At 49.1% G+C, this 12478-nt stretch overlaps 1 long non-coding RNA gene across 1 annotated transcript in view; it reads right to left on the bottom strand.

Annotated features, from left to right (window-relative positions):
• The window catches only part of LOC142829760 (uncharacterized), a 94043-nt gene extending 82724 nt beyond the window's left edge, over positions 1 to 11319 (bottom strand). Inside the window, exon 1 of the long non-coding RNA XR_012904505.1 lies at positions 11179 to 11319. This is a non-coding gene — a long non-coding RNA (uncharacterized LOC142829760). The remainder of the gene's footprint in view (positions 1 to 11178) is intronic.
• Between the last annotated feature and the right edge of the window lie 1159 nt (positions 11320 to 12478).

The raw sequence follows: 12478 nt of genomic DNA, 5'->3' as shown, positions 1-12478 counted from the left end.
ACAGAACTCAGACATAGCAAAACCAAATAAAAAAGAAGTGAAGAATTGAGAGGAGTCCATGACCACTGACTTCTTTAACAAGATTTTTACAATAAGCTGAGAAGATGCCATTATCTCATCATCTGAATATTGCAGTGGTAGAATCAATGCTACTTAAGGAGTCTGACAATCAGCTAGGCACTCTCCAGATACTTGTGAAAGTCAAAGCAATCCTGTGTAAAACATTGATTCATGCAGATATATCATTAAAGCTCTACAGTAGAGTAATAGTCCCCTAATGGGCAGGGAGAAAATGAATTTATTCCAACTATAAAATCCTGGTAAAATTAGATTTGCATATTCCTCTTCAGCTAGATATGGTTTATTTTTATCGGCTAGATTTCCTCAGTGATGTCACCTACCAGACTGTGAGAGATCATTCAGCCATGCCCCTACTCACCTTATTCACCCATGGCCCTAGCACATCATTCTCCTAACTACATAGTCGGGTACAGGCCAAATCTGTGGAAAGGATCAGAGTATATTGGCATCATAACAACCACATTATAGATTAGGTAATGTTTAAAAAGCTGCTTTTAGTTTTCGCTTAGAGTATCATAGAATCATAGAACACTAGAACTGGAAGGGACCTCGAGAGGTCATCAAGTCCAGTCCCCTGCCCTCACAGCAGGATCAAGCACTGTCATCCTGACAGGTGTCTATCTAGCCTGCTCTTAAATATCTCCAGTGATGGAGATTCCACAATCTCCTTAAGCAATTTATTCCAGTGCTTAACTACCCAGCAGTTAGGAAGTTTTTCCTAATCTCCAACCTAAACCTCCCTTGCTGCAATTTAAGCCAATTTCTTCTTGTCTTATCCTCAGATGCCAAGGAGAACAATTTTTCTCACTCCTCATTCTAACACCCTTTTAGATACTTGAAAACTGCTATCATGGCCCCCTCAGTCTTTGCTTTTCTAAACTAAACAAGCCCTATTCTTTTAGTCTTCCCTCATCGCTCATGTTTTCTAGGCCTTTAATCTTTTTTGTTGCTCTTCTGTGGACCTTCTTCAATTTTTCCACATCCTTCTTGAAATGTGGCACCCAGAACTGGATGCAATACTCCAATTGAGGCCTAATCAGTGCACAATAGAGCGAAAGAATTACTTCTTGTGTCTTGCTCACAACACTCCTGTTAATACATCCCTGAATCATGTGTGCTTTTTTTGCAACTGTTACACTGTTGGCTCATGTTTAACTTGTCACCCTCTATGACTCCTAAATTTCTTCCAGTGGTACTCCTTCTAGACAATCACTTCCCATTCTGTATGTGTGAAACTGATTGTTCCTTCCTTATTAAACTTCATCATATTTATCTCATACCATTTCTCTAGTTTGTCCAGATCATTTTGAATTTTGACTCTATCATCCAAAGCACTGGCAACCCCACCCAGCTTGGTATCATCTGCAAACTTAATAATCGTATTCCCTATGCCATCATCTAGATCATTGATGAAGATATTGAACAGCATCGGTCCCAAAACGAACCCCTGCAAAACCCCATTTGTTATGCCCTTCCAGCATGATTGTGAACCATTAATAACTACTCTCTGGGAATGGCTGTCCAGTCACTTATGCACCCACATTATAGTAGCTCCATTTCAGTTGCATTTCCTAGTTTATTGATACTTGAGTAACAACTAAACTAATGGATATAGCAAATGAAAACAGAGTCACATACTGTCCTTGAATGATTGTCAGTGATTCTACACCTGTGCGTGCAGTAATTTATAGCAGCTGGAGTATGGGGAAATTTTTACTTTTCATCTCATATTTTTTCTGAGATCATGTAAAATCAGTTAAGATATTATGGGCCTTTGCAGGATTTTCAGTTGATAGTAATTAAAATTGTGTCTAAAATCATGTGGACCAATTTCATGTCTGGTATGATTTGACTTCACTGGAGTTACATAAGGAATGAATTTGGCCCTGTATGTGGATAATTAATAAGCTATCAATGTCTACATGAGTGCTCATACTGAATCATTCTACCATCATTTCAAACAGTGGCCTCACTAATGAGACCATTGCCTAGAGAGAGTATCAAGTTAAGCTGAATTCCTGTTTTAATTATTTTTTTTATGGTTAGGTTTTCAGTTGTTCATAAATGCTAGTGGTGATTCTGGCATAGAAATATGATTTCTTAATTTTCATTAAGAGGTCACGGGGTGGTAGTAAACAGTTGTGATCCTTTTGCCATAAACAGTCCCCCTGGCGTTACAGAAACTGGCAGGTGTAGTCTCATCTTGAGATGACAAGTGTTGGTCTGAAATGATCTGGGTTGTAGGAAATGTTAAAATAATCCAGCAAATGATCAACTCTAAGCATTTGAGCAGACCCACTGAATCCAATGGTTAAAGTTAAGTACATAGAGTTTGCAGGATCATGGCCTTAAACTACCTGGTTTAAGGTTTCATTACGAACTCATGCCTAATCCCTGGCTCATTAAAACATTCACTAAGCTTGACAAACCTTTCAAGCCAATTGAGTTGAGTTATGAGTGAACCTGAGGTTATATAGGTTTGCTCATTAATACTGTGCAAAACGCCATTTTAAATCATTTCAGTATAAAACCAAGCAGTTTGAATGACTTTGGGACCTGTTTGATCCTCAACAGTGAGGAATAACAGTTAATTCAAGGGAAGGTGTGACAGGGCGGTCCAGCCCCACACTGGCCAAGGGGGGAGCCAGCTGGCAGGCTGGGCTGTACTAGCCCCGGCCCCGCAGCAGTGCTGGGCATGCTCCAACTGCAGGCCAGGTATAAAGGCCAGAGAAACAGCTTAGTTAGGGCTGGCCTTCAGGGAGGGAGGAGCTCCTGCCCAACCTCCAGAGCCACAGCCGGACCTGCCGCCGGAGCAAAAGCCGCCGGGCCTGCCCCTGTTGCCACTACCGGCCCTGGGCCGAGCACGCCTGCAACACTGACCAGAGGGGGCCGCCCGCCCGCCCCGCCGCGGTGGACAACCCCTTCGCTGCTGCCCCAGACGCCAGACCTGCCAATGTCACGGCCACCGCCAGCCCAGCATCTCCAGGTGGGGTCTCTCTTGGCCATGGGGCTGGGGTAGGAAGCAACCCAGGGCAAGGGACAGGGAACACCCCGGTGGGCTCGGTGCATTTCGGGGAGAACTCCCCGCCAAGCCAGTGCTGGGAACCACCCACCACTAATAGGGCCCTGGGTTGGGGTCCAGTGGAGAGGGAGGGCCCGGACCCCCCTACCCCATCCACCCAGAGCATGGCCTAGGCCTTAGGGCCTGTGTTTGTGCTGGACTAGGCCGCAGGGCCTGCTTTGAACTTGGACTAGGCTTCAGGGCCTGCGGCTGGGCTGAACTAGGCCACTGGGCCTGGGAGTGTACTGCCCGACACCAGGGCCGAGCAGTGCAGGGTGGGGGCACCCCGCGACAGAAGGGTTTTGGATCGGACTACTGCATCTACACGCAGCAAGTTAAATCGAGCGACCGGCATTTTAAAATGGCGACAGGCCACGAATATGCTCATCAAGTGCGGGATATTTAAATCCCAAGCTTCATTAGCAACTCCAGTATGCTTCATTTGCCTCCCTAGTCCGATCTAGGGGGCAAGTGTAGACATACCCTATGATAGTCTCAGCCAGTCCCATACTGTACTGCCACCAATAATGAATAAACTCATAGAAGACCAAGAACACAAGAATAATTGAGATAACAAACAATTCATCCCCACAGTCATGGCTTGAATTCTCAGAATGTATCCAAAACTGATTTGAGAGTGGGGAAAATGAGCATGCTGCTAGACCCACCAAAGGGAGAAAACATTAATGCAACTGAAGAGTGTCTTATTTTTTGACATTTCCTATACTAAAAGACTACTTCTTGACATTCTCTATACTAAGAGACTCATACGTATAAAGTATCCTGAACAGAGGGCAACAGTTTCCCCAAAAGGTGTGTGTTACAAAACTAACAACAATGCAACATTCCTTCAAAGACTGGGCACAGCTTACATGCTCAGAAAAAGAACCTATAAGGCTATGGTAGCAGTACTATGTAGTGACTCCCATATTTTGCTTTCATTGCTTGCTGTATGACTCAAACATATAAGCCATGTCTTTTATTACCCCCGGTGTTCTCTGGGGCTGCAGAGGTGAAAGTTGCAGCGCCTAGATTCTGATTTTACACTACCCTCAGTGTCAGCATAGGGGATATTCTCAGTGTCAGCATGCATTAGAGCAGCCTACAGGCTGCTCTAATGCATGTGCACGAATTGCTCTCTACAAAAGGCTTCCTGGTACACAGTCACACTCTTGCCATACTCCCATTGTCCCCAACATGCCCCACGCACCAAGAGCAACAGGACAAGTGGTACAGGAGTTATCTTCACTGCTCTTAACTAGTGGGAGTATGTCTACACTACCCCGCTAGTTCGAACTAGCGGGGTAATGTAGGCATACCGCACTTGCAAATGAAGCCCGGGATTTGAATTTCCCGGGCTTCATTTGCATAAGCCGGCCGGCGCCATTTTTAAATGCCGGCTTGTTCGAACCCCGTGCCGCGCGGCTACATGCGGCACGGGATAGATAGTTCGAACTAGCAAGCCATTCTACACTATCTGTACACCTCGTTCCATGAGGCGTACAGATAGTGCGGAATGGCTTGCTAGTTCGAACTATCTAGCCCGTGCCGCTTGTAGCCGCGCGGCACAGGGTTCGAACAAGCCGGCATTTAAAAATGGCGCCGGCCGGCTTATGCAAATGAAGCCCGGGAAATTCAAATCCCGGGCTTCATTTGCAAGTGCGGTATGCCTACATTACCACCCTAGTTCGAACTAGGGTGGTAGTGTAGACATACCCTGGGAGACTCCCATTCACTGGAGGAATTGTTAGGTCGGCTGACCCAGCAAGCTCTTGACTCTTTGTACTGCCAGAGTGGTACAAAGAGTCAGGACCAATAAGGGGCATGTGGCCCCTACCGATACTTCTTACACAGCAACATTATTTCAAAATAACTAGTGTTATTTCAAAATAACTTAGTCCACATCTACACAGCAGGCAGTTATTTCAAAATAATGTCGAAATAATAAGCTGGAGAACTTCTTATTCCAACTCCTGTAACCCTCATTGTACGAGGAGTAAGGGAAGTCGGAGGAAGAGTGCTCTATTTCAAAATAAGTGCTGTGTAGATACTCCCAATTTCAAAATAAGCTATGCAATTGACGTAGCTCAATTTGCGTAGCTTATTTCGAGATAAGCCCTGCTGTGTAGATACACCCTAACTTTCCCAACTGATCTAAGTGTGCTAAATGCAACTGATCTAAGTGTGCTATATTGCTGTGTGCCTGGTGAGATTGAAACTGATCATAGTTATGGCTCATTCAGCTGTCACATATGGGGCACTCTGAAAAGTAAGCCCTGCTCAGTTAGCACCCTCATGCTCAGACAATAACCCTTCTTTCTCTTCAATTGCTCAAAAGTTCAGGGATTGCAAAATCCTCACATTAGTGGTAGAAAAAACTCAAGTCAAGATCTGCAAGTTATTGCTGGAATCTGGCAAGAATAGAAAGAGTCAATATTAAGCTCCTCCTGAAGACCCAATGGCCAGGTGCCAGAGGGTATGTCTGCACATCAAAGTTAATTTGAAATAACAGCCATTATTTTGAATTAATGTTAATAGCGCTTATACAGGCACACTGCTATTTTGAAATTAAATCGAAATAGCGGGGCGCTTAATTGGAATTAGTTAAACCTCATTCTATGAGGAATAAGGCCAAATTTGAAATAGTTAATTCAAAATAAGCACTGTGTAGATGCTTATTTCAAAATAGGGGGCCTCCAGCCCTTACCAGGTGGCCACTCTGGGCCAAACCAGGAAAACTCCTCTCCTCTCTCCCTGCCCCGGAGCCCTTAAAGGGGTAGACTCTGGCCACACTGAATGTGCCAGCTATAGGCCTGCAAGCACAGAGCCAGCAGTCACTGACCCTGACACAGTGGCCCCAAGATGAACCAGGCAGCCAGATCCAGCCAGCCTTCCACTGCCCAGACCCCCAGCTCCCAAGAGCCAGCCAGGGGCCAGAGAAGGCAGACACCATCCTGGACTAGTGCAGAGATCATGGACCTCATTGAGGTTTGGGGGAAGGCCTTCACCATCCATGATCTCCGCACTAGATGGAGGAATGCGGCCGTCTACAGCTGCATAGCTGCCACCATGGCCACTAAAGGCCACATGTGCACCCAAGAACAGGTGCACATAAAAATTAAAGAACTGAGGCAGGGATATGCCAGGGCCACACGGGGCAGCTTCCCAACAGGGGCACATACCTGCCCCTTTTTGAGGCCCTGGACTGCATCCTGGGGGGGTGGGATGGTCCGTGCCAGCCCAGGGGGCAGCGAGCCAGGAGCAGAGGGCCCTGACCAGGGCACGGAGGGGGAGCAACCACGAAGAGTGCCACGGAGGGTGCTATGCCAGCCGGACCCCGAGCTGTCCCAGCAGCGGAGTCACCAGGGTCATCCGGGGAGGCCACACCATGTGAGTGCCATCCCTGGGCAGGTGGCTCCAACTGCCTGCCACACGGGGGCCGTGGCCTGATAGCCAAACGCATGTGTGAAGAGACCTGACATGCTCCTGACCCCGGGTGGGACACAGCAGGACGCTCTCCCTTCACAAGCTCCCTCTACACAGAGCAATAGGACTTCTCACCCCCCCCCCCACCTCGGCCACACTATACACAGTACACCCACCATGCTGGGAAACAGTTGACCCGGTGAGACCCCCACCCCTGAGCCCTGAGCTTCCCCTCCCCCTTCTTCCCCTTGCTTCCCCCTTCCAGCTCCCTCCTCCCAGTTTTCCCCCTCCCCTCTCTCCTTTCCCCAGTCTCCCCAGAGTTTCATACCTCCACCCCCAGTTTTGTTAAATAAACAGAGTTGATATTTTTTAAAATATGAGTATTTTATTTGACATCCGGAAAGGGGGCTAGGGAGGGGTGAATGGAAGGATGTGAGGGTGGAATAAGGCACAAGACCCCAGTGGGGCACGCCAGGGAGACTTCAGTCCTGTTCCATGTGGAAGCTCTCTCTCAGGGCCTCCTGGATACGGACAGCCCCCCCAATGGGCCTCCCAGCTGGCAGCCATGCGGGGCTGCGCATACAGGCCAGCCAAGTGGTCTGCCTCTGCCATCCAGGCTGGCAGGAAAGCCTCCCCCTTCCGCTCACACAAATTGTGCAGCACACAGCACGCCGCCACCACGTGTGAAATATTCCTCTCGGAGAGGTCAAGGCGAGTGAGGAGGCATCTATATCGGGCCTTCAGCCGGCCAACGGCCCCATCCACCACGATGCGGGCCCTGCTGAGCCTAGCATTAAAGGCCTACTGGGAGGGGTTGAGGTGTCCTGTATAGGGCTTCATGAGCCAGTGTTGTAGAGGGTAGGCCGCATCCCCCACCAGGCAGACAGGTATGTCCACGTCCCCGACCCTGATGTGGTGGTCAGGGAAGATGGTCCAGGCATGCAGCCTCTGGCACATAGAGGAGTTGCGATACACCCGCGCATCGTGTGCTTTGCCGGACCAGCCCACGTTGATGTCCAGGAAGCGGCCCCGGTGGTCAGACACAGCCTGCAGGATGACTGAGAAGTACCCCTTCCAGTTAATGTACAGGGAGGCCTGGTGTTCCGGGGCACGGATAGGGATGTGTGTCCCGTTGATTGCTCCCCCCGCAGTTGGGGAAGCCCAGGGTGCCAAACCCCTCGATGACTGCGTCCAAATCCGTGAGGTGTACAACTCTGCAGAGCAGCACTCTATTGATGGCCTTGACCACCTGCAGAGAGACACACAAAACCAAGAATCACTGGGGTGTCAGGGTGGCAGAGAGTGTTCCTTCCCCACCACTGCCCCGCGCCCCTCCCCCCCCCCAATCCTGGCCACCGCAGGCAGTCTAAAGTGCGGCTGGAACAGAACAAACCCTCCCATGGAAGGGACTTGAACCCCCTTCCCCCCTTTTCCCTGAGGCAGCCCATCCATTTCTTGCCCCCCCCTTCCCCTGGCACAGTGGCTGGAGACTGCTATACCTGCATGAGCACTGCTCCGACTGTGGATCTCCCCACACCGAACTGGTTGCCGATGGATCGGTAACTATCCGGCGTGGAGAGTTTCCATAGGGCGATAGCCACATGCTTGTGGAGGGGAATGGTGGGCCTCATGTGCGTGTCCTGTCGCTGCAGAGCAGGGGCGAGCTACTCACAGAGCTTGAGGAAGGTGTCCCTCTTCATCCTGAAGTTCTGGGTCCACTGTTGGTCTCCCCAGCGCTCCAGGACAATGTGGTCCCACCAGTCACTGCTGGTGTCCAGACACCAGATGTGGCGGGGCATGCTGGCATCCAGCCGCTTCTCCTCCACGGTCCCCAGGGAGGTCTGGAAGAGGACCTGAGGGATGGACTGCCGCAGAAGTTGCCAGGCAGTCTCCAGCACTTGCTGCCAGGCTTGCAGCAAAAGATCCAAAAGAAGCACCAGAGTGCCCAGGGGTGGCTCCATGGTGCTGAGTGCTGTGGTGTCCCGAGTGAGGGCAACCATGCAAGCAGAAAGAAAAATGCTTTGCTTTTCCTCAGCAAAGTGAACCGGCTGTCCAGAGGGGTCCCTTTAAGCATGAGCCTCAGATAGCCTCAGACAGCAGCCACACAAAGCAACTAGGGTATGTCTACACTACCACCCTAGTTCGAACTAGGGTGGTTAATGTAGGCAACCGAAGTTGCAAATGAAGCCCGGGATTTGAATTTCCTGGGCTTCATTTGCAACTTGCCGGGCACCGCCATTTTTAAATGTCCGCTAGTTCGGACTCTGTGCCCGCGGCTACACGTGGCACGGACTAGGTAGTTCGGATTAGGCTTCCTATTCCAAACTACCGTTACTCCTCGTGGAACGAGGTGTACCGGTAGTTCAGAATAGGAAGCCTAATCCGAACTACCTAGTCCGTGCCGCGTGTAGCCGCGGGCACGGAGTCCGAACTAGCAGACATTTAAAAATGGCGGCGTCTGGCAAGATGCAAATGAAGCCCGGGAAATTCAAATCCCGGGCTTCATTTGCAACTTCGGTTGCCTACATTAACCACCCTAGTTCGAACTAGGGTGGTAGTGTAGACATACCCCTACTGACCTGATGCCCTGCCAGAACTGGTTTCAGCTGCCCTTAAATGCAATTCAGCATCCAATCAGTGTGGACGCACTATTTTGATTTAGCAAAAGCTATTTCGAATTGCATTTTTTGTATAGATGCGTTATTTCTAAATAACTTATTTTGAATTGAATTAAGATATTTCGAAATAATGCTATAGTGTAAACATACCCAGAGAGAGCAGTCTAGCCTTATGGATTGGAACATGCCTGCACTGCTTTACCTTTTACAAGCTATGGATGCATGTCCAATACTTGTGTAGTCCCCTTACTAAAGGGGCCTCTGTTTTATTCTAAAAAGACCCTGTGTGCTACAATCCAGACTACAATTCCCATGAGCCCTTGGAACAAAAGAGGTAGGAGGGACTCTTGTGAGAGAGAAGATGCTCTCTCCATTTGCTTGAAGAAGAGGCCTAGCAGTCTGGGACTCTGCCTTGCAGTTTGGAACCAAAGGGGGAGCCAGGCTGGTGCCAAGGACATTGACCCAGTGCAGGGGCTTTTGGAGTGCAGCTACTACATGCCTATTGGAACTGGGAGTTAGCAGGCTGCTTCCTACAGGCACAGCATGAGGCAGTAAGTTTGGGCCTTGCTGGAAGAGTGCTGCCTGGGACAGAGCTGCTGTTTAGCCTGGACCAAATCCTCACTACAGCTGCAACATCAGCGTGCCAACGCAAGCGTGTGTCTGGGACTGAGTCTAAGGGTGTGCACACTCTGGGGTGGAGTAACTGTTGTCTAGCTATATAAGCTTCAGTTGTTGTTATGTGTTTTGTTAATGCTATTCCTTGCTAATCTGTTAATCCCTGTTTAGTTAAGTAAAGATGGTTTATTTTCAAGTATTCTATTAGATGTATATGATTTGTAGTTGTTCTGGAATTAGATCCAGCTTTATGTTGGAATGAGTATATTCCTGGAGGCTCTCAAGGCACCAGTGTGTGTACAAGGCCAGCCAGGTGGAGGCACCGCCACTTTACATTCATTGCCAGCAAGGGACTGCAGCAAGAGGGTGGATAGGGCTTTCCCCAGCTAAACACCAGGCGCCCAGGCACACCTATGAGTGTGACCTGCTCCCCAGTAACCCGGAGAGGAAAAAGGGGAGCTACACTTGCATGGCTCTTTCTAGATTATACGAAGCATTTTTGGTGCAGGCTCTTGAAGGAGTATTTTTTAATTTGTTTCCTCCACAACCAAATGTCTGCTTTTTCCCTATAAATTGCTTGGGGCAAGCAGTGAATCAGTTGTTAAATCCAAATCCCTCAACAATAGAATTCCTTATAACTTTCAAGCAAGAATTATAAGGTCATAGGTATGAAAAGATGGGTTAATGATGATGATTATTTATGTGAAACCATAAATGTTCATGGTGCATTAGAGTCAAACAAAAGAGAAGGTAAATTTGCTTCCTTTTGATAACTTTCATGAGTTGATTTCCATCCCATTCCTGCCCTCAAATTTTAATATATGAAATCACACACAAAACCTTGAAAGCATGCATAACAAGATCTCAATATAGCAGTAGGAATGTTTGATAATATCTCTCTCCATAGACCTTATCGCCCAACCCTTTTTTGTTTGAATTTTGTCTAGCTTAAATTGTCAATCTCTTTGTATAGGGGTGTCATGGTTCGGGCTCCCCCTCAGGGTTACAGCCCCATCATCATCAGGGTTGCCTGCCCCAAAGTCACCACCCTACACCCATGTCCTCTAAGTTCCTAATCGCGGGCCGTTCTGGCGGCTATACAGACCCCCGCTCTGACACAGCGAAAGTTCTATTGCGACCAGTTACCCAACCACCCCCAGGATTCCCCCGTCAAGGCGGCAGGGCGCGGGAAACGGGGGCCCAGACCTGCCCTCACTCACGGGCCCCAGCCCAGGGCCCTAAGGGTACAGGTCGGTTGAGACCCGCCCCGACTGACGGGGCTTCCTGCCGTAACTCGTCAGCCCACCAACCCGCGAGGGTTCTGCCCTGGGCTGCTTCCTTTACCCCGCCCCAGTGTCCCGCCGCGAGGAGGCTCACCTTCCCTTTCGTGGACAGACTGCCGACGGGCTCACCTCCGGCCAGAGGAATAGCGCGCCGCAATCCCCAGTCCTGCAACGGCCCTCCCAGCTCGGCCATCTGCGGGGAGCTCCTCTCTCTGAGCCTTCCTCCTTCCTTCTCTCCCACCCCCCCCGACTATGGCGGCTGCGTTTTAAAACGTCCCGCCGCCGATCCCCAGCACGCCGGATGTCCGGGGGAGGGCGGAACCTTTCCGCGCTGCCCCCGCGCTCGCCCCGCCACTCCCCGACTGCCGCCCGTGCACCGGCCGGCTCAGCTCTCCACGGCGCAGCCCCGGAGCATGCTGCGCACCTCCGGACTGCTCCCCCTTCGGCGCCGAGCAGTGCCTGCTCGGCGGGAGGCATCGTGCGGGGTGGGAATGCCCCGTCACAAGGGGCTTGCCATATCTATCAGCCTGTGAAATGGCATACGCACCTACAAACAATTCAGCATGATGCAAATATAAGGCGTGCTCTGCCCAAGAGACTATAAAATCCCAAGGCCCAGTCCTGCAATGTGATGCAGATCTCTGTGCGTGCACGCAGTCCCCTGTTCCATACATCACATTGTGTGAACGGTGCCTCTCAGAGGCACAGAAGTGAAAAGACTCACTGAATAGACTCAAAGGAGGGAATTCACTTAACTTGGAGCCTTTTTTAATAAACAAACATTTTATGTGTTTGAGCATCATCTGGAGGGCACTATGCTGACCAGGGCACAATTACCTATAAAAACTGGTCTTTGCAACCTGTGTGAGCCTCTGTTTGAAAAGGTTTCCTCAGCAACTGTAATTCTAGAACCTTCTACATACTAAATTAACATATCCATATAGCTTAAGCTGGTACATTTAGTACTATGCACTAGAATAAAGAATACTACAGGCAAAGCTGACTGAGTTACAGTTGCTATGGAAACTAACTGATGTGTGGGATTAAAATCTCAATTTTAACACCTCATAAACAAAGGGGGGGGTGCACTCTACATGGAAAAAGTGCCTAAAGGGAGACTATTACACACATGACAAACAAATCCATTTTTTTCTAGTCTGAGAATGTTGCTTGCATTGAATTCTGATTCAACTAGTTTAAGGGTGCAAAGAGCAATAGAGTGTTACTGGTAACACTGTTTACACAGTAAAGTGAAACAGTGTACGTGCCAGGTGTCCTGTATACAATTAATTGGCTCATTAACCTTAGCCATATCAACCAAGGTCAAATACATGAATTCATGGAGTACAGCATAAATATATATTTCACCTTTGTTGTTTTAAACAAAACTCTTT

This window comes from Pelodiscus sinensis, chromosome 6 (genome assembly GCF_049634645.1).
Source record: "Pelodiscus sinensis isolate JC-2024 chromosome 6, ASM4963464v1, whole genome shotgun sequence".
NCBI classification, from domain to species: domain Eukaryota; kingdom Metazoa; phylum Chordata; order Testudines; family Trionychidae; genus Pelodiscus; species Pelodiscus sinensis.
This window is presented reverse-complemented; position numbering and strand designations above follow the sequence as displayed.